A 27,020-nucleotide genomic window follows, 5' to 3' on the forward strand; every position below is an offset into this window, starting at 1 on the left:
TTCACCGTGTTCCCTTCAAAACTGCAAGATGCCTTCCAAATTACTTCCACATACTACATATGCTGTTGTAGGGGTTTTTTTATGGGACATACATAATGGGGTAAGTTGGCTGCTATTGTTTCAAAACTCAAAATGGTCACACACTGTCGGATAGGCATTTGAGTATAAAGGGTTCTGCTTTGGGATCTGTTTTTCTCTTTAAAAAAGGAAAAAGAAAAGAAAAAACCAGTAGGCATCACATTTGTAACTGCACACATGTGCAACTGGCTGTCCTTATGCTGAAGGATATTACTCCCTAGGGAATTCCTAGGAGACTTAAGGGCCTCATTTAGAAAAACAACAGGCAAACTGTGATAATACACTGCAAGGCTATCTATCAGCAAGCCTTATCCAGGAGTGCTAGAGGAGCATTTCCTCAGAGGGGAGGGGAAAAAAAAAAAACCACCCACAAAAAAAAAAACAACGGGGGGGAGTGGGGGTGAGGGATGGGAATAAAAAAGAAAAATGACGAAAAACCCCAACACCTCCTTTACCTGCAATGTCTGTGTCAAACCTCCCTCCCACTCTTTTCACTCTTTTTATGGCTCCTACAAATTACTGTAAAATACACTGCAAAGTTAAGACAATTCTGTAGCAGCTGTTAGATACACACAAGCTCACTCTACTAAATAAAAGTTTTAGAACAGCAACACAGTTCAAAATTCCTTGTGTATTTCACCCTGAGCAAAGATTGAGCATGCCAGTGAAACTCTGAGACAGCATAGCATTATATTTGAGGCTGCGTTAAGATTCATAAACACACTGAGCATGACTAAGGTCTGGAGCAGGGGGGCAGCATAACCAAAGCTGGAGAAGGCTGTGATTAGCGACAAGGAAATAAGAGGAGATTGAATCAGCTGAGAGAGGAGGCAGAAAAGTACAAGTTTGGGACTTGGCATAGCAAAGAAATATACCATTAAAGCTTTATAAAGTGAGACCAATGAGAAGATGCCATTTCAGAGAGGGGGGCAAGAATTTAAAAAAAAAAAAAGTGAAAAACATAAAAGCATCAGAAAGTGTGATCAAGAGCTCTGGTATTCGTAGTGTCAGGTACTGGAGAAACTATGAAGCCTTGAGTTAGCAGCACAGATGTGACAGATGACACTGGCTGGAAGGCATACCAACAGTTGTTAAACTGAAGGACATGTTACATGGGCAGGGGTGTAGACAGCAGCAGGAGGAAGCAGTCCCATGTAATGCCATCTGTCCTTTACATCTGTGCATCCCCCAAAACATGGTCCTGTCCAGACTGCTTCCCCCTGCACCCACACAAGGAGCTCAGCTCCAGGGAGCATAGAGGTGAGCTGTGCCATGGCTCCAGCTCAGCTGGAACAGGAATGCTCCATGCTGTGTCCAGCCAGCCTGGGCTGCTTCCCCACAGCCCCAGGGCTCCCCAGGGCAGGGAGGTGACAGCGCGCTCACTGTTGTCATCAGCACCAAGAGCAGCGTCATCTCTCCCTTATTAGATATCTCCAGGCCTCCCAAACAGCACAAGGTGTCTATAGGGCAGAGTTGCAAAGACTTGGGCAGTGAAGATAACCTGATGACACACCTCACGGGATGGATCTTTCACACAGAGGGTAGAGAGAACGGAGAGAATAAGGGAAAAGAGAAGACATGGAAATACAAGAGAAATGATATAGTACAGTTTCTCAGAAATCCTTCAGTACAGCAGGACTGGTAACAAGACAAGAGTAGCTGAAAAGAATTTGCTGGATTTGACATGCAGAATTTTGGGATAGGGGATACCAACAGTAAAGGCTGTTAATCTGGGTGAGATGGTATGAGAAATGTAGGGATGCAGGGACAGTAACTGGAGTGCAGAGGTGGCCAGTGAGTGACTGACAGTGCATCTGTGGGGACGAGGAGCAAATAAATAAAACAGGAGTTTGAGAAAGGCAAAAGGAAAGCTGCTACCTGAGCAAGAGAGCTCTGTTCCAGAAAAAGTAGTTTTTAAACTGTGAAGTTTCACCTCCTGTGAAGTTATTGTGCAATTGGGCATGCAATACTTACCAGATCAGCTTCCTCCTTCAGCCTCTGCAGGATCCTGTAGCAGTTTCTTGGGTATTGTTCATGTCTGATGAGTCACAGTGCGTGCAGCAGGCCCAGCTGGACACTATGCCATAGGTGATGCTACTGACCTCTATTTTCTGGGGTTTTATCCTGTTACCTTGGGCCTCTACTATGGCACTGTGCAGCATCCCACGGCGGGGGTTGGGGGAGGGAATATAAATCACTCCTGGATTCAACAGCAGTATCACTTGCAACACCACAGGCCAGCACACTTACGAGGGCACTGATCAAGAATTCCGTTGTGTTTGTCTTCTGCTACATCCTTTGATTCATTCCCAAGGCCAGGTCCAGGTGTGCTTTCATTTATGTGGGCAATGACCTGTACCTATTCATCCTGTAATGATTTGTATCTAAGTAGGGTCAGACATAGATGAATCAGAGACCACCAAAGCCTTAGCAGACTTTTCGAAACTAATCAGACATTACAACAAACTTGCTTACAACCCCCACCATAAAAAGGCAACTCTTGACTACCTACAACACGTATGGAGCATTTACCTCCAGCCAAGATGACCCTGGATAAAAGTACATAGGCAGCAACTCAGAAGGGAATAAATGCAAACTCCAGCACATTATAAACAATTCACCCAAAGAAACCTTAGAGTGGAAACTAACCCATCACAACAAGCATTTACTGCACTTGCTAGAATATGTAGTCCTTTTTGATATAACCTTGAGAATTAAGTTCAGAATGGACACATGATGCTGTAAGAGGAACTGAAGTGTGTTCAAGGTAACATCCTACTGCAGACTGTGCCACAGTAAATTATTTTTGTTAGTTATTTCCCAGTGATCAACAACCTAGACATTCTCTCTCGCTATCTCCATTTTAAGGTTTACAAAAGAACAATTCTACCTATTATTTGCTTGAGTGAATCCTATGTTTTCATACTTAGAAAAGCAAAATAAAAGCAAGAACCTGAAAATACAGTAAAGTTTGCATGCAGTTTCTGTTTGTTACAGCAAATCTTTTTTTTCACCATGCAGGAAGAATATCATGCAGAAGGGGAAAAAAAAAAAAAGCAAGCATTCAAAGGATTATTTCTCATCCTCTGCCTTTAAAGACTACTCTAAAAGATAACACAAATGGGTTTGAACAAGTTTATAACTGTTTTCAAGCGTATCTTCTCTAAGCTACTGAGATGCCAAAAGAAAAATTCAGGTGGACGGACATTTCAGATCTGCATAGTCTTGGGTCCTCTCCCTCTCTCACATACCCCTCTGCAATTTTGAGCAAAAGCAGCTCATACCTACTGCATATCAGCTAGTGCATTTTTATCAACCTGCAATCCTTGCTCAAATAAAGAAGCAAACTCACTTAACTAAATCCAGGCTACCTCTCTGTCAAATATGCCCTTCTCCTGCAACCTGACCAGACCATCCCTAGTTCCCAGCACACAGCCCCAGTCACTCTACTCTCACAGCTCCTCCATCATCCATTAGCAACTGCAGCACCACACTCCTCCTTCAAAGGTTTCACTGCTCTAATGGCAAAAGTTAAGGAAACACTTCAGCTCCTTGCTGCAAAAGCCTGTAGGTCACTGTGAATCAAGCGTTGGAGCTTTCTATTAAATACACAGGCTGATCTTTATTTACAAAGGCTTGGACGTTAAAACACCACTACAAACAGAAGTACTTATTTACAGTTATCATTAGCAATTTACAAGAAAATGTAATAAAACCGGGTCACATACAAATGTCTGAAGCACTAAGTGGCTAACGGGATATTTCAGCTATCTTAATTAACTTCAGTATTGCATCAAATGCTGTAAGAGAGCGACAAATCACTAATGCCAAGTTAGTCATTTTCAGTAACAGTTCTCATGGAATTTTTTCCTTCTAAATAATCAAAACAATTGGTCATTGGACCTTATAAGGAAAAGTGCCGTACCAAAAAGAATTCCATAAAATACAGCTGCTTTAACTTCACAGTTCTCTCCAGCATCTTTGCAGCACCTGAATTTTGGGGCTGCATTTTCACGTTTGTTTTTTAAACAAGAGGACAAGATAAAACTATTAAAATAATGTGCTGAGATGGTTTCATCAGTTCTTGCAACAAAGACATTCAATAAAACCACACCATAGCAGATTTTAAACTAATAAACACCAATACTTTATTTTTTACCAGCAAAGTATTAGCCTGTGAGATTTACTGCCAGAAGACAGCATACAGTTAGACAGACAAGACTTATGCACATAACTGGATCATCCATAATTATAATAAGATTTCAAGAAGGCTTCAGAAAAGGGTAATACCAACTCTCTTTTTTCCCCAGACAAAACTCAAACCACCAGAGAATTAAATAAGAGAAGATCGTCTCCTTTGAATCTTGTTATGCTACCCTTAAAGCATCTAACAGCAGCTAATGTCAGGACAGAATACAAGACTAGACAGAACAGCAGTTAGAATTCCAGAATTCCTGTGCTGTATCAGATCTAGAGAGGATAACACTTTTATGAACCCGAATTAGCAGCCTCCGCTCTCTCCAGAGCATCTTCTGAAACACTCAGTTAAGCTTGCCTCGAGTATAGCAAAGTATGTTTTAAGACCTTGGGCACTGGGATACCTGCCAAGTCACAACAAATATGTATACATAATCTAATCTACTTAAATTTTGAGTGGAAACTCTGTGCCCTTTAGCTATATCCCTCAAGGCTACAAATAGCATACTTGTCGGACAGGATGAAGTGTCCCTGTGTAAGTAATAACTGAGCTCTTCTGGCATCTAACCACACCTCCTGGCTTCTTCCAAAACCAAAGATGGGGGAGGGAGGAGCGACGAGGATGAACGTGAGGTTTGGAGATAAAGGAAAAAGGAGATTTAGGAAGGGGAAACAGAGACAAATTATAGGTGGATTAGGACCAAGAAAGCAACCTAGCGGGTGACAAGTTGGTAAAAAAAAAAAAAAAAAAATCAAAAAAGTGGGGAACTCCATGAAAAGGAAAAGGAGGCCCAAAAAGCGAAATGGAGCAAAGCAGAGGCAAAGCAGCAGAGTTACACTGCCCAACACTCACTGTCCAACAGCTTTGAATACAGACAGGATTATTACCAGCCTTGGTATAGTCACCTTTTCTTAAGAAGGAAAGCCAGTGAAATGCTTGGGAATCTGTATGGGCTTCTACTGCTAAAAATAAAACTAGCAAAACAAAAATCAAACTCATTCAGAATACACACAAATGTAAACAAACGGGCATATTTTGACAGCACAAAGCAGTAGTTAAATAATTGCACTGCCTTCTAAAATGAGGGAATATTACTATTTTGCTTTAAAAGCAGGTGACTACTGGGTTTGAAATTTCATACTACACTTGTTTCTGTGACCTATGAACCTTCTGTTAAGAAAAGCTAAACAACTGGATAAATTTTAATAAGAGATCTTTGGATTTGGACTCTAGAAGAAAAAAATTTCACTGGCAGCCTTACTTCCTACCACTAACCAATCTCTTAAAATATAGTATCTACTAATCCTTTAAAGCACTTGGTGTAATTGCACACAATAATGGGCAGACTTACCTGAAGCAGATCTAGTGTGGTCTATGGTACTTGTTTTAGCAATAAAGAGAAAAAATAGTCAACCTGCTACCAGATAATGTTACAACTACAAATTTCAAACTGCAGCTGCCCTGCTTACCCAAATCTAAGTACCAGAGGGCAGGAAAGGGAGATGTAGAGACTTATGCCCATGCCACCAGTGTTTCCAACTGCACAAACAAGCAGTCTTTAAGAAAAAAAGAAATACTTGTGAACACTAAGTGTGGATTCACGATCAGTCAATGATATGTAATACAGTCTGACAGCACAGCACCCACCCAAGCCTTCTATCATTAAGAACACGTGAGAAAGTAACACACTGAAACTTGGCTGTAGAAATTACATTTCTTTCCTGCCTCCTATCATATCACAGAATCTGCTGGAGTCAAGAAAGGTATGCATCCCCTTCTCCGGCAGAGAGAGCTGGAAGCTCATCTTTCTAAGGCACACTTGTTACATATTATCGACCACACATAACACACTCCTTCCTGACCTGTAGCAATGACCGTCTACCATCCCTCTCCCCAAACACAGGGTTCTCTCCTAGCCCCGACACTTCACATAAGCTGTTGCCATGACTAGAGCTGGGAAGAAACCTCTGCTAAAGGGCCAGCTGGTCAAAGAGAGTTTCGGTTGTGTGAAGGAATGGCTAAGAAAAACAACACGAGACTACCAAAACAGGTACAAGAGCCTGATAACCTCAACACGTCTCTTTCTGAAATAATTTTGTTTCGTTACCAAAGAAGACAGGTGCTTTCAGAGGAGCCTGCAAACCAAAACAGAACATGAGAACATGTCAGACATCTGTATTTCAGTCTCATTATTACCACAGTTGTCACCAAAACTTCACTGTTTGTACCCAAAAGCCTGTACTTGCAAAGACAAGTGTTGATACTTCCCATGAATTACAGCGCCACAGAAACCAGCACTGAGACATCACTTTTTTTTAAAGAACCAACAAAGCCAACACAAAAGAAAACACTGAAGAATCACTCAGCATGGATACAGCTCTGGTACAGATAATTGCTGCCAGTTAACCTCAAGGCCTGATCCCTCATCAGATTTGATAGCTGCCTTGGCAAGCAGCTTCAGCAGTTAGCTTCTCATCTCTGGACCCAATCGCAAAAGCAAAGCAGCCACCTCCAGAATTAGGGAACTCCACCCAAGCAAGCGGTGCTATGTCCATAGGCAGAGGCAGCAGTGCCCAGCCAACATCCCGAGCTGGCCAGACACAAGCTGCCCTCCTGGCTGGGCTGTGCAGTGAAAGCAGTGCCAGGCTGGAGTGCCCATGAGCAGTTCAGAGGCAGGGGGTAACAGCTCTGGCACAGCACCTTGGTGAACACTCTGGGGCTGGAGATGGACACATCTGTCCAGCTGCCATGTTGAAGAGAACACAGGGCAGCCCTCTGTCAGTCTGTCCAGAGCTTAGGTATTTTTGGTGTGCCTCCACACTGAAACAATTCTAGGTACACTGCTTTTTCCTCCCTTCCTCCCTCCCTTTCCTTCTTGCACTGTGCTTGTCTGGCCACACAGGACCAGACCAGAGAGATAAACGAGTCAAATTAACCCTACAGAAAAAATGCTGACCATTTCAGTGCAGTCTGATTTTGGAGTATCTTGGTGCCAGCACAAGAGGACGCAGAGAAGAGCTGCCTCAGGTACAGGGATGAGCAGGTTGGAATTCCCGCAGCTCTAGCTCAACCTCCAGTCACTGAGAAACTGCAACCACAGATTTCGCCTTGGCACTAACTGGAGTGAGCAGCTGCTCAGAATCAGGAACAGCAGAAATTTCAGCACCCTACTAAACAAGGGGATTTGGCACCACCTCTGTCTTGCAGACCCAAGGTCCAGGAGGGCAGTGAGGGGAACCAGCCTGGCAGAACAGATTGAGCACAACAGATTAATGAAGTATCACAACACAGTGAGATGCTCTCACCTTAGCGGGGGTCATGAGAGGTACTGACTAAGTTCATATTACTGGCAGTGCACAGATTTCCTTGAATAAACTTGGTCAGAACTAAGTCAGCCAAACATCTACAATCACAACAGAGAGAAGCACTGGCCAATTGTTTCAACTCATTATTTCCACTACAGCAAAAACAGGTAGAAGTTTACAGTCCTCTGCATCAGAGTTGGCTACCAACCACGGAGACCAACACAGGGGGTTCTGAAAGGTCCATTCAAAAAGTATCACATGTACGTATATAACCTTACCTTTCATACTGAAATACTATGTTCTGATTTAACAGAAAGCACGTCTGCTATGTGACGAAATGGAGGAGTCTTAAAAACAGCATCAAATCCAAGTAAACACTTTTTGCCTTATTTCAATACTGAGGGAAAGCAGAGAAAAGTTATCTGGATATACAATTCATAATGACAGCATACCCTCTTATTTGGAGCATGTTTTCAAAGAAAGAATGAAAACATGAAGGTAAAGAGAAAATCGAATAAAATGTAACATGATTCTTAAAAGCTGAACCATGTCAAACATCCAACTTTTCTTCAACATGGCAAAATATTCTTTATACAAAGGAAGCAAAACAGTTCCAAGTCTCATTTGGCAAGAAATCTGATACATTACCACCTGAACAGTAGTTTGTTGAGCTGAGAAGGGTTAGTTCAAGAACAGTATGGCAGGAAAAAGAGCAGATCAAGAAGAGATGACAACAGATTCTTTCTGAAAGGTGGAAGGATGTTATTTATGGACTTCGGCCAAGACTGGTCTTCAGTCTTTTTTGAGTCAACATTTTCATTTTTTTTTTATGCTTTTAAATGAGCACTACCAAAATGAGTAGAAAATACAAGACTAGGATGTACCAGAAGTACAGTGCAGACTGAAACAACACATGAGAAAAATGGCAACAAATCTTAAGGACAGCAGTGACAGAAGTGGGATGAAAAGTAACAGCAAAACACAGAGTAAGAGAAAATAGGGAATTCTGCTGAAAAGTGACCAATCATCAGCTGGAAGTAGCAGATATGGAGTGTATAACCATCCTATAAGCAGCTAGTAAAAATCACTAAGAGCTGCTTTAGAGGAAAGAAAATATAACGATTAGGAAAAGCAGCTGTATTTCCAGTGCAGAAAGGGACGCAGAGATGACACTATAGCAGCAGAGTATCAAGATCTTGCTGGAACACCATGCATAAATTAGTAATACATATTCTCAAAAATTTATTTGGGATAGCACAACAAAACATTGGACCAGAAGGAAAAAAAAAAAAAAGGTCTTAAGTACGCCAATGAGACAATCAGCAGGGCTGGCATAAAGAGTAAGTGTAAGCTTATTGAAAGTAACTTTAGCCTGGAAATTAAAGGAGTTCCTAAGCAACCAAACACTGGCTTTAAATTTACATGTCAGAAGACAGAGATGTGATTAGAGGAAAAAAATGTAACTAGCTTGCAAGTGAATCTATACAGGTTCACAGAGACAGACATGGCTTCTGTGTCAGTAAGGCATTTGGCTCAGGCAGGGTGATTTGTTCCAGTTCTGGGTGATTTGTTCCAGTTCTGGGTGCTTGCATACTCATTGGAACACAACGATGGTCCTAGCAGGTCAGAGCAGAAGTCCATACAGCCCAGCATCCTTGCTCCAGTACCAGCCAACAGCAGATCGTGAGGGAGGCAAGCGTGTAGTATTTTGGGTAGTATCACCATTTGTGATTTAGGGACTTCCCAAGCTAGACGCTAATTTGGCAGGCCCCTCTTGTGCCCATGTAAGCTTTTTTACTCACACCACCCCATGGCAAGGAGTTCCAGAGCTTAATTTCACATTTTATTAACAACTGCTTTCTTTAAGCTTGTTCTGAACCCATCTCCCATTATTTCTCTTTTCTCTCAGCTAATGATTTTGCTCCCTCTTCATCCCATCTATGCCACTCATGATTCCTTTCTGATCCCGTATGTGACATGAAACCTCTATTGTAGTCTCCCTTTTGTAGTCTCTTACCAGGCTACTTAGCCCTTCCTTCCATGCAAGCCATTTCACTACTTATTTTCATATTCATTGCCTTGTCCTGTATTTTTGCCATTCTACATCTATCTTTTGTATAGTACTCAGGAGACAGACACACCACAGATTTCTGTCTTTTTTATTGCTTTCCTAACAATTAATTCCCAATGTCCAAAGTACTAGAGTAAGCTTGACATTTACATCAGGCAAGTGAGCATAAACTTGAGTAACAGTGGGGGTGGTATGAAGACGTGAACAAATACAACATATTGGTGAAAAGGCAACAAATCTTGGAAAATTAAATCAAGCTCTGCAAAGCAAGTGGAGTTCTCTGAAGGAATGAATACACACGTAGATAGGGGAGATGCAACTGAATGGCATGCAGGCGTACCTGAAGTGGTTAGAGACCGACAAGTGAAGCTGAACAGACTGGTAGTTACTGCCTCTTCCAATAAGAGACCTGGAGATGTGAAATGAGATGACAAGGACACAGACTCACGAAGGAAATGTACTGTTCTTCACATGCTTCTGCTGTGGAACTCCTTGCAACAGGGTGTTTAAACACTTAACAGTTTACAAAGGCTCTAGAGGTCACAGTAAGTAGTTACGGAGAAAGTCCAGTAAAGGTTAGTAAATACAAACCCACTATGTCTGGCTCAGGAAGCCTTTGACAAGCGAATTATTGAAGATCAGGAGAATACTCTGAGAAAGCCAGCCAGATATGCTTGCCCTGCTTCTGCACCTTTCACACCTTTGGTTTTGCCACTGCCAAAAACAGAACACAAGGCTTTGATATGCACACAAGTGTAATTATTCTTATTGTGTAAAATGCAAACACAGAATTTGATTAGCATGTATCAGGTTGATTGAAAGCAGTATTTGTCATGTCAAGGCCTTGATTTGGCTGGTAAGACCTGTGATAACAGTTCTCTAACAGCTCTTGATCTGCAAGCAGGACAATTCCTCTGTTAACTTCCACAAGAGCTGACGCTGCTGTCAGTAGGTACAAATGCTAACTCAAATCCAGCATATTTTACTATTGGCAGAATGAGTAGGATCACATTTCACCAGGCTGCCAAACACTTGCCATTGTAAGACAAACTCCTCTACATAAGAAAAATCATGACTTTGCCAAACTGCCATTGTTTGGGCTGAAATTTTGCAAGTTAATGTCTGCTTCAGTGTTTTGTTTCTTCACTTTTTCTTCATTCAAAACAGTACAGCCAGTTCAAAAAATAAAGGTTAATGTAAAAAAAAGCTTTGTCCATGCTAAAAGCTTCTGGCAGGTTTTTCATATTCCTAGAGTTTTGAACCCCTGTCCTTTGGTATGGAGACTTGAAATTAACATGGGGATAGTGGTAAAGCTGTCATTTCTGTGAACTCTACCCAAATTAGGCCAATTTCTTGACTACTTATTCCACAAGCCCTTTAGTCATTCAGAAACCAATTTTTTCAGTCAGATAATTGAACACTGTCCTAGAGGACTCAAATTTAACTAGAGATCTCTGTGTCATTTAAATTGAATGCTAAAGAAGAGGCCATTAATTTTCCAGGTCCTTGGCATAGGTCTAGAAGAAGTGATTTGCAGAAATACTTAGTGTCTGCAGCTGCAGTGGAAAGCAGTGAAAGTTTCATTCTGAACAGATTATGAAGACAATGGTTTTGAAAAACTCAGCCTATGAATCTCAAAACAGGTTCTCAAAAAAAAAAACAAAACTAAAAAAAAAGAAAAAGCCTTAGAAACTTGATTCTTAAAAAAACCAATCCTCAGAAAAAAAACCCACAAGATCCATTTACTGCATTTTATCCTGTGTATGCATTGCAGGGTTTGGTATCAAGGTGCTTACAGTACAAGTGTCATGATGAAGGCTGGGCAAGTAGTGTCTCTCCATCACAAGGGTCAGAAACAATGTACAAGCAGCTAGGTGTTTCACTAGGATATGGACTGTGACTGTAGATCAGGATCTCTCACAGTATCCAGAGCCTGAGGCAAAACATCAAACGTGCTAGGGAGCATACCAGAACTCAGTATAAATATGTTCCATTGTCAAGATTCATGTATAAGTTTCCAGCCAGCAAACTGGCTTGTGAACTCCCATCTGCAGGATACATACAGCTCCGAGAACTAGCATCCCACTGGGTATTTGCCTTCGGTGATCCAGGGCCTGAAAAGCAGGATAGCATAGGAGTGCCCATTGTGATGACTGAGAGGAACATAAATTGGTTATGTGTAAATGAGGGGCAGCTGAATTTACTATTTTATTTAAAATCTGTAGCGTTGGCTGCTGTTGTTATATTAACACACAAAATTAAACAGGGTGCATATATGCGACCACAAGTACTTTAACTGCTTTTCTCCCTTTCCTTTCCATGTGTCTCAGTTCTCCTCCTTCAAATAACACTGTAAGCTTGTCCGGGGAAGGGCAGATGCCTGCTCTGTTTTTCTTTTCAGCCTCTAGTACACTGAATCCTAAAAATGGATGCTACGGGTTTTTTGTCTTTTTTTAAAGACATGAACAAAGCAACACAACTCCAAAAGCCTCCTTTAGTTCTATTTATTCTTACTTGGTCATCACTGCTTAGAAACAAACATTCTTCCTCTCTACTGCTCTCCTGTGAAAGACCACAGTATCTATAGTTACTGGAGAAGAGTGCTTCAGTTATCTAGGCTCCGATCCTTCCCATGCTTTACTTTTCAGCTTGCCCCAGAAGGCTTGCTTTCTCAGAGGACACCAGAACCAAGATCTCTCTCTTTCCAAAGGCTGCCGAAATTCTCTCAGATCACTGGGAAGCTCATCACTCCTAAAGAGAGTAAATATCAGAATCACGTCTGAAACTGAAGAGCTGAAGAGTCACTCCTGATCAACCTACAACTTCCAGCCAACTTGCCAGGCCCCCCCAGTGCAAGCAAAGCAGTGAGACTGCAACTCTAGCCCTATGAAATGCTGTCCGAGAGCACAGGCTGAGCTTTTTTAAAAAAAAAAAAAAAAAAAAAAAAAAGAGCCACCAACTTCCCCCAAAACATTTCTTTTCTTCTTAGCTGTAGGTCTTCCTGCCAAAGGAAATCATATTGGGCAGGTGGCACTCAGCACCACAGCAACACTGTGAAACTCTCATCAGAAGGTCAGAAGCAGCATCAGAAACAGCACCTCAACTTCCTTCAAAGTATCTGTGATTTTCTAACAGCCCTAAGAAGCAAACATCACCATAGTTCCCTATCCTAATAACAGAATGGCATGAGGGAAAAGCGGAGGACTATATCAAACAAGAATCTTTCCTATTCTTTTCTTAAGCCATTCCTGCCTACAAGTGGCAACCTCCCACAAATATGACATATCTCCTTGGCCACTTGGAAAACAAATTTATTAAAGAAAAGACTATTATTTTCATAGAGGTAGCTTAAGAGCTTTCCTCCTTAGAATCCATGTGAAGATACTTCCCTCTATGGTTCAGTGGAGCAGCACAAATTTGTGGCTAAGAAATTTTGGGCGTAATTCTGAAAAGAACAAACAAGCCAAAGTCCAAGTTCCCGCAAATATCCCCTCAGGATAGCTGTTTATTTTATATAATTCTTCCAGCTGTGCAAAAGGTGCTCTAAACAAACACAAGTATGTTGCAGAAGAAAGGGAAGCAGCTCAACACAACCTGCATTACGGCAGAGTTCTTCCCTACAGAGAAGTCTGAGCACAGGAAGCTGCTGCAGCACGTAACACAGGGCAGCAAGACTCAGGACATGAAACTCTGTTGGCAGATGAACATTTCTGATGGTTCATCTCAAGGAATGTGTTAAGAATAGCACACAGGAATCCACTGAAGCATTCAAATAGTTAGAGGATCAACATATTTTGCAGGTATGTCCTTGGCCACAATCTGCTAGTGCTTTATCTATAAACTACTTATCAATACAGAAATACACTCCGTTTTCTACTGCTCCTGTGTCACAGAGCAACATCAGACAGTGCAGAAATAAGCACACAAATATTTTTCTTTAGCAACTGATGAGTAATATGTGACTGAAAAATTATGAAAGCAGAGTAGAAAAGCAATGTGGTACAAGGAAATGATACATTAAAAAAAAAAATACTAATGAAACATTCATGAGAGGATGAATCAAAATAAAAACCAAACTGAACATTTCCTATAAATCAAATATTTCAAAATACTAAACAATAAGAGATTTGATTATGCAGAAACCTAAACACATGCAAAACTAAAAGGGCCAGATCAACAAGGTGTTTTAAAGTATTATTAAAGTGATGGTTCACCTTGAGAAGGTAGTTTTCACATGCACTGATATCTCTGGACAACCTTATTTTATGTTTCCCTTTTTTTTTTTTTTTTTCCTTAGAGATATAAATAAAAGAGGCTGTTGAGGAAAACTGCACAAACTTTGAATGAATAACAAGGTGGGAAACAAGTCATTACTAGGCAGGAAAAGAGAGAAAGCAGAAATCTAGAAAACCTGAAGCAGAAAAATCAAAACCAGTTTATCCTTTTGAGGGTAGCAGGATGCAGTTATGACAGCTAGGAACACACACTCTTCTGATCCTTTTTACTATAAGGAATTTATCATGGGCTTGACCTCTCATCTGTCTTGGCTTTTTATATTTAAAAGTTCCACTTTGGCAAATACATTCTCATCTTTAAAATATAATTATGGTCTGAAAGTTGACACTAAAAATAGCACTAAGGAGCTTCATATTTATGTCTTCCTGATTTTTGTATCAATTTACTTGATTGCAACTGTCAAGCGTTATGTTCTCCGGTCCTCACAACTGAGTTCTCTACGAGGGTTAGTCCCAAAGAGATGTTTGACAGAGTGACACTTCTGAGTATAAATCCATAAATAACAGTTGAAATATCAATGCGTAACTGTAAATACATATATATAAAGCACAAAACACTCACAAGTGTTTAGCAACTTTCTTACAAGAAGCAAGTATCTGAGTAAAAAAAAAAAAAAAAAAAAAAAAGAAAATATCAGATTAGGGAAACATTAAAAAAGTAAAAATAATACATATTCCACTAATCCATACTGGCATGCCAGGAAAACTTAAAGACAATTTGGAACAAACTTCACAAATTCTTACAATTAGGAAATACATGAGGAATAACATCATGAATAAGTCTTCAAATTATCAAGTGACCAAGAAGTATACGCTTTGCCAATTTCGGTTCAAATCAAAATACTTCATGATACAAGCATATTTTTAGTACTTTAACAAATAAATGAGTGAGTTCTCTGGAATAAGGTTCTTCACTCACGTTCTTATTTTTTTCCTGTGGTGTCAGAAACAACCCTTTCAAGATGATTTTTGCAAATCTGCAAATTGAAAGGGACAATTAATATGTAATCTCATATGAAGTCAGAGTCTTTGAAAAAAGGACAAAAAACTTTTAAACATGAATCTTGGAAAAGTTAAAAGTTTTGGTTTTCTGGTTGGTTGTCTGTTGGTTTGGCTTTTTTTCTTTCACTTTAATAACTGCCTGAACTACTGCACTAACCTGATGACACACTCATTTACTATATTTTCTTATGCCCGTTATTCAGATGTTGGCAGGAATACAACTTCATTTAGCAATAGCTTGGACCCCTCAGTAAGGGAATGTGTACATAGTAGCTCTCTAATCTTGCTGCCCAGCTGCTAAGACAGTCACATGAGTCACTTGCTGCCTTTAGAGCAACACACACCACTTGCTGAATTTAGAGACATTCTCTGTTTCTGCACTGGTCATACATATAAATTGAGTAATACCCTATCCTAATCACACGCAAAACTGCTCTCGGTGGTTTTTTGGTTTTGCTTTGTTTTGGTGGGTTTTTTTTAATTTAAACCGGTGAGTCAAAGAATGTATTTCTCACTAATGCAGTTAAAAACCCAGCTACAAAAAGTGATTTATGTACCAGTTTTCAGCATTATCGTTTTCACTCCAGCTAGGTTAACTTCAGGATTCAGTTCAAATGTAGGTAACTTCATCTAATTGCTCAGTGAAAATCCAGCCCTGAAAGAATGAGGAACTCTATCTGCCAGGACAATTCAGCATACAGCTTCGGAACAAAACACTTTACAACAATTCCTTCCTTATCAGGATTTTAAACTGTGACTGTCTGGAACAGCACCTTCTTCAACAGTCTATTTTAAAACAATTTACAGAAAGACTGGCACAGTTACTTTCATGCAGTGCTTCTGTCTACCGACACTTAAATCTCCTTGTGGAAAATAACTTTATTTATTAACATAACCTACAGGCACTACGTAGGAAGTACAAACAGCACGCAGCCTTACAGCAAAAACACTGTGAGGATAATCTTTTGTGGACTGTCACTGCACCCTCAGTGTAGGCCCTACAATGTTTCAATTTGCTCTGTATCACACTCTTTCCCGTATTTTCCCTGTGGTTTATTATGGCACTGTTCTTTGCAGATAATTGAATATGGAAGTGATCAACAGCACAATGTATTATGCTCGTATTATGGCCATAGGTGTTTAAACTACCAGTGTAACAAAAAGGCCGCACAATCATACTTCAAGGTATAGGGTTAATGCCACCAAAACTAAGGGTTCTTTTAGATTATATGAAACACACTTCTCCAGTTCAAAACTACCTTGGCCCAAAAATTACAAAAGGTGTTTAGTGTCCCTAAAGAAGAAAGCAGCATGTCAAACCTTACCTAACTCTATCAGTTTCAAGTACAACCAAGCTTGCCTTAAAATGGTCTTTACAGACTTCTTGCCAGTAGGAAATCATAGTAGGCAATGTCCCAACTCACCAGTCGAGCAGCAGCACTTTTTCAAGTTAAATACTCTAATCTGTCAGATAACATTAAATGCAGCTCCATAACTAGCCAGAATAGTATCAAGTAGTAACAACTAAAGTTTTCACTTATGCTGTACCATTCTGAATCAGCATTTGTAACAATAAATGAAAATGGCTATTTCTAAGCTGTTTCAGCAAACTTTGCACCCTAACTCAACTTGCAAATCCAAGTGAATTCCTTGTACTGGTATTTAATACCTAAAAAGTAGGTATTAAAAAGGAGTCACTGATGTTCACAGTGGCAGTCAACCTACAGTGAAACTTCAGGCTGACACATACATATCGACTGTTCTTACAAGTAACATGTAAGATTTCTGAAATCAAAAGATAAGGCAGAACTATATTTTTCTGTTGTATTTTTTGCACTTCACAGAATTTTCTGCCAAGTCAGTATTGCCAGTTCCCATGTTCATGTGACACATCATACAGTGACAGTATGCAATTATAAACATTGAATGAGGAAAATGCAGCTTCAGAAAACAAAGTGGCAGAGGAACATGCGGCAAGATTAGCAATTGAAACTACTAAAGCAGTTGAACTTCAGAGTTTCCAATCTAGCTGGCATAAATTCTCATCCTCCTTTACTCTGTCTTTCAGTATAGCATTCCACTCAGGTATTTGGCTATCACAACATAGCACTCTACATCAAAATTAGGAATTGCTACACCACACACACTAAGAAAAGGTTTTTGCATATGCCATTTTTAATCAACAACTTGTCTCAAATAACCAGAATGCCTTAAAGCAGGCCAAACCATGCTGACATGTAAAACAATTCTTGGAAAAAAGGCTGCAATTTGATAATGCATGTATTGTGCATTCAATTAAAGAAACCTCTCTCCTCAAGAATTTGAGTTTATGAGTATTTTTTTTTGATAACATGAAACCTTTCAGATGGACTCTAGTAAGAGGTAGCTGCCTGGAACAAAAACACTGCCTACAGAATGATGTATGATGGCTTAGTGGATTAGCACGTTAAAAGCATAATCTCTTTGGACAAAGCTATTTTTAAGTGGTCTTAGGGAAAAAAGTGTAAGATGTTAATTCTGTTTTCCAATAAACATAACTTTTGATCTGCTGAGTCAGAGGTGTTATGCATAATCATCACAGCAGGAGTACAATGCTATTTGTATTTGTTTGGAGGAAAAAGCATGAGCACAATTCCACACAAATAACAAGGAAAAAAAAAAAAACAAATCACTGAGCAGAATTCAATTAAAGGCAAATACACCAGAGGAAAACAGTAATTCCGACAAAACAAAACGCTTGTTTTCCTAGGTACAATCCCCGTTACCAGTAAGTCAACTCCATGTAATATTTACATTCAAGTTTTATAACCTACACTTCCAACACTGGACTAAAATACTTTGTGCTACTACATCAGTACCATACCACTTCTCTATGTATCACTTTTAATTCTAAATTCAAACTCACAAAACCAACAAACTCACTAACCTTAGAAAGCACTTTAGAATGCACTATCTGCATGTAATAGAAGAATCTGGTGTTTGTACAGCTCACAGGAATAATTATGGAAGGGTCCTGAGTACCTATGCATGCCTAGGTAGCTAACCTTTACATCACAAAAGAAAATACGGATGTACACGGACAAAACAGGTTCTTTTTCTGTTTTCTTTTGATCAAGTTCTGATGGGGTTTTTACTGAAAACTACATTCCTCTAAAGGCAGGTTATGTATTATTTTCATATGTTAATACAACACATTCCCTGAGAGATCCAAGCCATTGCTAAATGAATCTCCCATGACAGATATCCATGTATTATTTACTTAGTTATAAAGCATCATCAGATTAGCATAGTAAGTATTTGTCTTTGCTTTCTAGACATGTAAATATTTTTCCAAGATCTTTAATAAAAGGATTTTTGTCCTTTTCAAACACTCTGACTTCATATATGGTTACACTGATTGCCTTTTCAAGTTGACAGACTTGTAAAAATCATCCTGAAGTGCCCATTTCTGACAGTGGAGGAAAAAATGAACATGTCAGTGAGTGAAGGAAGGATCTTATTCCAAATAATTGATTTATTTGCTAAAGTCAGAGTAAAGCAGTTCCCTGTTTGCACAGCAGAAAAAGACCAGTCCTTCACTGCAGGTCTACGCTTTCCACATTTAGGACACTAGAGTTCCATCATTAAGCAGCATCCCCTGCTGAGAGGCACATGACTCTACTGTTCCATGATGTACACTCAAGGACCAGCAGTTTCCAAATAATGTTAAAAAAATTACTGGTTTCAACCTATAAAAACCCCAACCCTGACCAGCTTGATTCTTGACAACCTGAAAGATCAACCCTTTTCATGAATGCTACCTGAAACAATCTCAAATATGCATTACAGTAAAACAAAACACCAAGAAACAAACAGATGGGGAAGTACTACTCACTCCCTGAGAAACATTTCCACTTTAACACAGGTTTCATTCTGAGACAGGCTTAAAATGTTAGCATTGCAGACTATACAGTTCCGACTGTACATTTACTAATGACCCACCCAGAATTAGATAGATGGAAATGATGATATTTGGAAAGCATGAAGTAGAGGCTGCATACCCTTAAGGTCACAGTGAAAAGAATAGTCAGAGTCCAACTGGACTTTAATAAGCTTTGCCAGAGGGACCCAAGACATGCATTTTTATTGACTGTTTGTTCAATTTAAATTGTTCTGATTTATAGCAAAGCACTATTGAAGAGGCCAAGGAAGCTCGCAAATAATCTCATCAAGATCAGCTAGGAAAACAAAGTCTATGTCTTCCACCTACGAATTCTGTAGTTCAGGTGATTTAAAAACTTTGCCAGCCACAGCAAGATACTCAAAAAATACCAAGAAATGGAATTCCTAAACAACTGATGAATGCAACAAGTGGCAGGGGAAAAACAAACAAACAAACAAACAAAAAAACAAACAAAAAACATTTTTATCATCCCATAACAAGTCTAAAAATACCCAAGACAAGAAGATAGAATACTCAGGCTCTTCAGGCCTGATCTCTGCCATGCACAGGCAGGGAGTATACATAACTTTGACTACACACTCTCTCAGATGTACCCCCAAACACCAAAACACATCATGAATAAAGGAAATTGCTACGTAATAGTTCATTCATATGAGGGATACAAACACATTATGATCTCCATCCACTAGACCCCTCAACCTTCCTACAAAGGCCTAAGTTACAAAAGATTTAGTGAGGGAGATACACGGATAGATAATCCTCAGATCACTGTTGGCAGCAAAAGCGGTGGTGAGTTTTTATGTATATTGGGAAAGGAAGAATTAATAATGAAACTATCTCAAAATCTCAACGAAACAAATGTGATTCAAGTACTACTTCAGGTAATAGTTAACAGAGCACTTGCAACCTGACAGCAAATTTCTGCCTGCCTTTAAGGTTTTCTGTTAAGCTACCTACATAAAACCTTTGTGCTAAAACTACCGCCAAATATCGAACTACCTCCTTCATGGTAAATGCTGGATGCTTAACAGAAAGGGTTGACCTTAAACCACATTTTAACAACTAAAACTATGAAAGGAATAGGAGAGGTTTAGGTCATCTGTGAAATCTTTGAGGGTTTCCTCAGGGTTGACTTTCTAGTCCTTGATTTCTGATAACTGGAACACATAGCACAGTACTCTAGTACTTATTCAGACAAAACTTTGGGGAATTTGACCTGCCTAATGAAGAACTGTGGAGTTAATCTCAAGATAACTGAATGTATCATCAGTTTCGAGGCTGCAACATTACTGTGCAGCCAAAATCACAAATTCTTAGGATTTAAATATTTTGAGATTGAGGGGCAGTGATTTAAGGCATTAGAGCCCCTTACTGACCACAGCTCCCTTTCCACTCAGAGCTTGAAGAAAGATCCAGTCTCCTTTTATGCTCAATATTTTTATTAGACAAACTGCAGAAAAATAGAAAATAACAATACATATTCGACCTTGCCAAACTAAAGCACCTTTCTACTCCAACCAAATGAATGGGTAATCAATGTAGTTAAAAACTGCTTTAAATGCACTTCCTTTTCAGTAAAAATATTTAAATATACTGAAGAGTAAGAAGTTTGTTTTACATGATGCATAGATAAAAAACTGTACTAGAAACTGGAATTTATTACTCAAGATGAACTTAACTTACATTCTCAAATATTCTTAAGTATTCAAAAGTAAAATTATATTATATGACAGAGGAGACCTCTAAACCCATTTCTCCCTCTCTCTCCCTCCAAAACCTATTTCATAGTTTATCATTCTGAAAGTGTAATCTAGATTTCTGTTTGCCTTCTACAGCAATTGATGCTAGGAGTGTGTTTGAGTATTTCTTATGAGGAATAGTGATATTGCATATTTGATTAATGTTACAAGGCTGCAAAACCCGACATCTTTTCCTCATAGGTTAGTTTAACATTCAGCCAGTTTGGGACTATTCCCATCATCTAAATACTGTTACGTTTGAGTTTCCCACGTTATTCTACACTCATAGCATCACCAGCACAAGTTAATTCCACAGTACTCCTCAGCATGTTTTTTCTAGTACAAAAATTATCATGACCAACACTTAATGAAATACAAATTCATTTTGAGGGAATGAAAGAGGTTTAAATAAGTGAAAGAACTGCTGGATTCAGGAACGAGTGTATCCAAAAGAAAAGGATACACTCATGCAGCTAAGACAAAAAACCCTTTAAAATTACAACAGGGAAAACATTACGTTTTACAAGTAATGAGAAATTAAATGAGCTTGACATAAATATTTCACATATACTTTTTAAAGCAATTTCAACACATATTAAAACCAGCCTGAATAATTAGGATAATTAACATATTATGACTTCTGGTTAACTTTTTAAGTAACAAATAATGTAACTTTGCCGTTTAGGAACAGAGCTGATTTCACTGTACTGGTATGCTTATAACTGTACTTAAACACCATTTAAAATAGCATGTAGCAACACCATCCTTTGACAGATGCAATAATATTTTTATTACTTTTTCTGAAACTGATTAAAATATAGCCATAAGCTATATATTTGTGCTGGAGTATAATTAGAAGTGGTAAGTCTAAACACAATCCCAGTATTCAAAAGAATTAAAGAAAACTGTCAAGTTACAGAGGAAAAAAATTCTACAGATTGCAATTAATTGGCATTTATTGTGACCAGCTATGTCTAAGCTCTTCTCTAATCTAGTGTGTTAGATGAAACAAATTCTGCATGTATTGACCACAATAACTTCCAGTGAACAAAATAAGCTTGAACAATGTCCATATTTAACTTTCAAACACAGCATAAAACCCTGACAGGATTTTAAATTTGTTTTATTTTAGTTTAATACTCACTCTTCTTGAAGTACTTGTGAGGGTGAGAGAGCCAGTTGCTGGTAGCTAGCACCACAAATTCACACCTTTGCAGTGTATCATCTTATGAAAACCTAAGAACAGCTGTAGGCAATTTCTACTTTTACATATATTGTATCTATACTTCCATGTGGTAAATACAGTATTAAGGCTTGCATGTAGGCAGCTGTAGTAAATGAACAATTAGTACAAATGAAAATTCCACACGTGACAGTAAGAGTTTGAAGAAACTTAACATTTACAAACTTGTAAATATTTTATTACTAACTATACAGGCTTGACTGAAATTCAATAGTGAGCTGCCAGAATCTCTTTCTGCCTTTCCTTCAAACAGGTCTCTTTAAAAAAAAACAAAAACAGAACAACAAAAAAAATCCCAAACGACAACCAAGGGAAAAAAAAAAAAAAATCCTATTGTCAAAGACATAATGTTGTCCCTAAACAGCCAGATGTTACCTTAAAAGGGGTGCGTGTATACCTGTATTACGTATAAATGTAACACCCATGAGAAATACAGGTACCATGCAATAGACCATTCTATAAGAAGTGAGAAACACTTGGGACAGTAAATCTGATTTGCATACACATGGTCTTTCTGCTGCTCAAACAGTTAGTGTAATAAGATCTCATTAATTCAGAATCAGATGATTTGCAGGGCTTTTTAGAGAACTCATGCACTAGTAAATCTGATATCCTGCAGCATACAAGCACACACTCAATAAAAGAACAGGGAAGATAAGTTTTTTGACATTCTTGCTTTTTGATTACTTGGCAATTCACAGTAAACATGCAGAAGACAAAATCAAGTATCTACATCTTGTTTCATGAGAAATACTTCAGATTTGGCAGTCTCCAAAGCATAATGTGATCCACAACCGTAAAGAAAAGCTTTTAGGGTGTAAGTTAGTGATACACAGCATCAGGCTACCAGGTAAATTACCTGCACCATATATGTAAGTCTACGTGCAATCTGCACGGTGAAATGATATCAGATGAAGTATTATTTACATAATAGGGAAGAGATTATTACTAGTTATCCTAACCTTAGTAAAAGAACAACTTTGACAAATAATTCCCTTTATACACTTTCTAATCTGATTTCTAGGGATATTCTCCATTAAGAGAGGAATTTAGCACATTAAGTGCAAAAGAAGATTATAGCAATTCAGTTCTCTATAACAGACACTTTCTGCATTTTTCCAAGTTCCTTTACATAGTTATTTCTTAATTGCATCTGATGGTAGTTCTAGGTTTTACTTTCCTGATTCCCATCTGACTTCTCAAAGCTGATTTGAGCTATTTTACTTCAGGGCTTTGAGTTACTGTTCTGTGTATTATAGCCACAGTTGTCTACATACATTTGTTTTACCTATCTCACTTTTTTGTTTTATGCTACTTCAGACCTTTTGTGGAGGGGGTTGTGTTTTGGTCTTTTTTTAGTTTGTTTGTTTTCCATCTTTCCTTTAAACAAATAAAGTAAAATTATGTACACTGGGCCACATTCTACTTTCTTTGTGCCCCCTTGTAAGTCTATTAAAGCCACCATAGTTGGACATGCATAAAATAGCCCATCACTCTGGTCATGTATTTTAATGTATTTGACAAGGTATCTCTACACTCTGAACAGACAGTGAATTAGGAAAGGGACAGAAGTTATTACAAAGGCGGCTATAATAGGAACTGATCTATTCCTTCAACGTGAAAATAACTATATAAGCTTTCCCACTTTTTACTGTTAAGTATGTACTTATGCAGTCTTCTCAAAACCCTGCTATGTACAGTGGTTAATTTTAATGCCATGATCCCACAGTAACCGTTTACAAGAGATGCAGGGTCCACTTAAATATTAACAATTTTAATATATTCTATGAGAAGGCCCCATACTGTATAACTATGATCACATAACTGTTTTTAAAAACATGTTATATCTTGTAAAAAAATTTAACCCCCCCATCTAATTCTATTCATTTCTGCTAATTCATCCTTCTAAGATGAGACAGTAACAGGTGAACACTGATACTGAAGCAGACAAAAAACACTTTAACAAGCCAATCTAAATAAAAGTAAAACTGAATTTGCAGTAATGGTGACCAGTTCTGTTTAATATTAGGCTTTTATAACTTGCTCACAATTGGAACTTTTCACATTTGATGTCTGGTGGACAACAGTTCATTTAAAATGCATTAGTAAATGCAATCTATTGAGTTTCAGATAAAGAGTCCTTACATTCCTTGAAAAATTAAAAATAAAATATAGGCAGCTGTATAAGCGATTATATTGATAGTTAATCGATTTTTCACATTTAAATTACAAGCTCATACAATTTAAAAATTAATATAAATTTACTTAAATTCTATATGTGATTTTTTTATTAGCAGGAAAAAACACAACCCTCTACTAAGAAGATCTTCAGATAAAGGAAAAAAAAAAATCCCTTACACTTCACAAATTTAAACATTTTACTTTTGATCAATATAAAATGCTACTTTGTTCTAATATATGAATTAATTTTGAATAGTTTTTTAAGGCTACCTAAATGTTCGGTAATTGGTTAAAGATGCTTAACAGTTCAGTGGATAGACACTGCACATTTCTTTCAAAAGCAATGTAAGCTAAATCCTCACTAGTAGCAGGTATTTGGAGAGTATCTCCTTGAAAACAAGTGCTCTCTCACTTTGGTGGTGGTGGCTACTAGCTCCTTTTAACTCTACACTGATTTGAGAATGGTCTAACTGCGCTAACATATTTTACATTTTCCAGAGTATCTCCCTTTTGTAAACAAATAAACTTGTTCAAGAACCCTCCCAAAAAGTACTTTCTGACAAAAACTGGTTTTAAATACGTAAGAGATTCTAGATACAAAAGTTAAAAAACTTATGCTTTAGACTCTGAAGTAAAACATCTCTTTTAACAAAATAACCATGAACAGTTACAAACAGCAGTTTATTTAGAACATTAGCAGTGCCCTCTTTAACTCTTAATTTTAAAACGCATTACACTGAAAGGAGGAGACTTAAGGGCACCATTTTGACTGACTAGCTGTGGAGATGGACAACCATTAGAAATGCCTGCACTTTGTATGCAGTGCCTTTTGGAATTATACAAATTTTTAAAAAGCTTCTTAATTAAAGTCTCAAAGTTCTATACCGGGAAACTCATTTTTCAGGATAATTACTAAATGAAAAGTACACACCAAAAGACACACTTGAACTAAGCATTCAAGAAAAGATGAATGCATGTCAGTTTAGATTTCTGTGTTTGCTGTACTGTTGTAGAATACCATAGTTATTAACTTTAAAGCATTATTGAATAGGATGGGTAAGTATCTAAAAGGGATTTTAATACATTTATAACTCTCCAGTTTACCTACAAAAAGTAGGGTAACTTTGGCAGCAACAGCCCATAATATTTGCTTCCCTAGATGTTTAGATTTTAGAAAATCTTGAAAAAAATAATACTGAACAATGTATAGAATCAAAGCAACATGTAATACAAATGATTATCTTAACTCTTAGAAGTAAAGGAACTTTGAAAGTTACTTCTGATTTTATTAAACACCACATCATCCCTGCAAAAATAATTCAGTTTTCTACAAAAAAGAGAGTAAGTTTGTGAAAAACAATCCTAAACAACATTTACCTTCTGCTATTATTATCCCCATCTGGATTATACCTTAAAATTAAACCCAGTTCAGGAGAGTATCAAATTCTGTGAGAACACCCTTTCCTCTTCCTCCTCCCTAGGTCCTGAATCTTATACTATGGTTGGATACCCTGAATTTACTTTGTAATACATAACTGTAAGTCAAGAAAGATACTCCACAACATGTGCTTCTGCTTTTTTTCAGCATTACAGTATTAATGACTTAGAAGCTCTTAATTAGGTAAAAATGCAGTAGCACATTAAACACTTCATACTGATGATCACAAACACAGTATTTGAGAAGTCCTTAAATACTGTTCTCAGTACCATTAACTAGTTTATTAATAACATTAGTTCTGCACATCTACTAGTACCTATCTACCCTGGTACATCAAAAACACCAACACATGGTGTGCTGCTATTAATTTATCAAATTTCTATGCATTTCAGGATGTTACTTCAGTCAATAAAAAGAAGAGATCACTGTATGAAATATCTGGAAAGGAACTTTGAAGTATGAATTCTTTAAAACTGTAGAAGAGATCTCTAAACCATAAGAAACAGCTTTGAAAAAATGTTCAATTTCATTCCTTTATACAAACTGATTAATCTGTCTTCCTTAATGAGCCTTTTTTTCTAGCCTAAGAGTTGCTAATGTGATTTAATTTTCACAACTGTGAGTCACTGGAAAACTCTGAAATTTCTTCCAAAATCTCTAACCACAAGACTACCCCAGTCAACAACTACTATATCACAGCTTCTTTGGTCACACTTGCAGAAAAGGTACAGATAATTTGCGAACACATGCTATTCAATACAGAGAGATATCACAATTGATACTCAACTTTCATAAGTTCAAAAAAAGCTATTTGCTGAAATTGCCTCCCTACAAGTTCAGTACTCCATCTTCCCTCTTGAGAATCACATACCTGTATTCAATTTTTAATCTAGAATTAAATACAAAGACTACAAAAACAAGGCATGTGTAAAAGAAACACTGTAACTCTGCATAAAGATATCAAATTGCCATGTTAAGAGGCGATGCAAGTTTCTTAAATAGAACATTTCAGTAAAAATTAAAATACATAGGTGAAAGCAAAGCATTTCACATCATTACAGTCAAACATTTACAGTTAAAAATTAAGAAAAAAAACTGTATCAGCCAGAACCCATGCTAAAGGCATGCATGCACACACACACGCACACATATAGATGAAACTAAACCACAGTCAGGATGATTTTTCTTTTTTAAAACAAAGCCAGAGGCAACTCTTCCAAGTGATGTTATAATTACACAGCTAAGGTGTACTTGTAAAAAGCCCCTACTCTGGCCAATTAAAACCTACAGTTATTTTCACTATTTTCCAAACCTTTGGGGAGTGTTCAGAAAGTTTAAGTACAGAACAAGCTTCACAATACTTTGCAACAAACTCAGGTGTCCCCAACAAAACTGAACTTATTCAAAGTAAAAATAACGCACTTCACAACTTCTGCAAAATGTCTGTGAAACTGCCTTATGCACACAGGTCTCCTCCCTGGGAGTTCATAGCCAGCAGAACAGCACTAGGTTTTAATATTAAACAAC

At 38.1% G+C, this 27,020-nt stretch overlaps 1 protein-coding gene across 8 annotated transcripts in view; it reads right to left on the reverse strand.

Annotated features, from left to right (window-relative positions):
• Positions 1-27,020, reverse strand: part of PLAG1 (PLAG1 zinc finger) — a 51,952-nt gene that overhangs the window by 22,467 nt on the left and 2,465 nt on the right. For 2 of the 8 annotated variants that reach the window (XM_080639413.1, XM_080639409.1), the window contains exon 2: positions 2,053-2,446. The exons of the other annotated variants lie outside the window; for them this stretch is intronic. The gene's annotated coding sequence lies outside the window, so the exon portion shown is untranslated. The remainder of the gene's footprint in view (positions 1-2,052; positions 2,447-27,020) is intronic. 8 annotated transcript variants of the gene reach the window in all.

This window comes from Psittacula echo, assembly GCF_963264785.1.
Source record: "Psittacula echo genome assembly, chromosome: 2".
In the NCBI taxonomy this organism is placed as follows: Eukaryota; Metazoa; Chordata; class Aves; order Psittaciformes; family Psittacidae; genus Psittacula; species Psittacula echo.